This window comes from Trachurus trachurus (assembly GCF_905171665.1).
Source record: "Trachurus trachurus genome assembly, chromosome: 16".
Classification (NCBI taxonomy): Eukaryota; Metazoa; Chordata; class Actinopteri; order Carangiformes; family Carangidae; genus Trachurus; species Trachurus trachurus.
Window position 1 is genome coordinate 34,653,206 of NC_139902.1, and position 1,761 is coordinate 34,654,966.

General features: G+C 41.3%; 1 protein-coding gene across 1 annotated transcript in view; it reads left to right on the forward strand.

Moving 5' to 3' along the window:
• The window catches only part of pmvk (phosphomevalonate kinase), a gene marked incomplete at its 5' end in the record, with an annotated part of 187,148 nt that overhangs the window by 2,068 nt on the left and 183,319 nt on the right, over positions 1-1,761 (forward strand). The gene's annotated exons all lie outside the window — the stretch shown is intronic.

Here is a 1,761-nt window from a genome sequence, read left to right on the forward strand (position 1 = left end):
AGTAGATAAATCATACACTGTAAACCCAGATTTTTTTCTAGTCTAATTAAACTTTCTGAGTGATCATTACTTATTCTTTTATGTTTTGGAAAAATCTGCTATCATTACTAAAAAAAACATTAGTCGTTTGTACCATTTAGCTGAAACATTCATTGCACTAATCATGGTACTGACGTTTCCTTTTTGAAGTAATGCACGTACAGTACGGTTGTTTTTTGCTGAGAAGCAGATTGGACCAGAGGTCAGGGGTCAGACTCAGGTAACAAAACATGTTTTAATAACATAATCACTCCAGAGGGTATCGCATCAAATACTATTGTCAGGGCCGGTGGCCCCTGGCATAAACACTCTATGCAGTTGTTTAGGGCCACACAGCCGTTAGGTGGGGGGCCACATGATCAGAAGGTACTGGGGTTCATTCAAGTCATTTAAACACTCTGAGGTCGGCGCGCACACTTGCATTTACGCAACGGTCTTGACATGTTTTTGTTTTTTTTCGGTCATTTTACGCCGTAGAAACGCGGTTTAACTGCTCCTGTGACCGAGGGACGGCTCTCCTCTTTCAAATACACCCGCCCTCGATGACCTACGTTATTCACAGCCAGAGGTAGAGAGCCAATAACAGAGCACGGTGCACACATCGTCATCATCATCGTGACGGTGCTTCAGACGCTGAAAGTTTTGACTGAGCAGGATTATTTAAAAAATCTGTATATATGAGAGAGTTCAAACTTAAACTCAGCTCCAGCTCTGTATACAGACCTGTTGAGCTCCTCACACTTTCGTTACCTTTCAAACAGCACAGACACAGTGACAACACACATTATATGAACAATGTAAATTGTGTTTTCTGTGTATTTAGTAAATATTTTTGTTTGAAGAGGAAAAAAAGCTAATTTCTCATTTACAAAATCTAATGAAGCTTTGAAGTCAATATTCAGCTTCTTTTATCTCACATTTGAGACATTTGGTGAAAATAGAACGGCAGAATGACAACATTTGTGCTCAAAAGGCGATTTTACAAAATGTCATTTTAGACTTGTTTTCTACACGTATCTATTACTGTATTCATATCCTATTTCAAGCACCAAAACAGTTCATTCTCATGACTGAAGGAGTGTTTTCACAAGGGATTACAGTGTTCTAGGACAAACTGGCCTCAGTGTAGACATAAAACACTTGAGTATCAGACCTCAGAGGGCATAAACACGTCTGTATTCAGTTTTAAGCAGTGTATGTGATTTGGTGTTTGCGCTTAGAGTGGGCCACAAACAAAAATCTTGTTTAGGGGGCCACCAAAATGCTAGGGCCGGCCCTGACTATTGCATATTCTTTCGGAGGAATAGGAAGTGTTGATTTGTTTAAAAATTCTGAATATGATAACAGTGTGCCGTTAGAGTTGAAAAGCTGACTAACCAAAATAATGCCGTGGGTGAACCAGTTCTCGCTTCCTTCCTACATCAGGCCCCGCCCCCTCCCGTCCAGGCCCCGCCCCCTCTGGTCCTCAGTGAGGATCAGATGTTGAGGATCTGATGAGACAGATCAGATCAGAGTGAAGCATCAGAGGAGGAGAAGAGAGGAGAGGAAAGAGAAGAGGAGGAACAGAAGAGGAGAAGAGAAGAGGAAGAGAAACAGAGAAGAAAAGAGGAGGAGGAGAGGAACTTATACTTTTTACTTTTATTTTGACACTTCCTGTGTGAGCTGCTGGACCTCCATGTTTCTGATGGTCTGGATTAAAACTGAAAGATGAAGATGACGAAC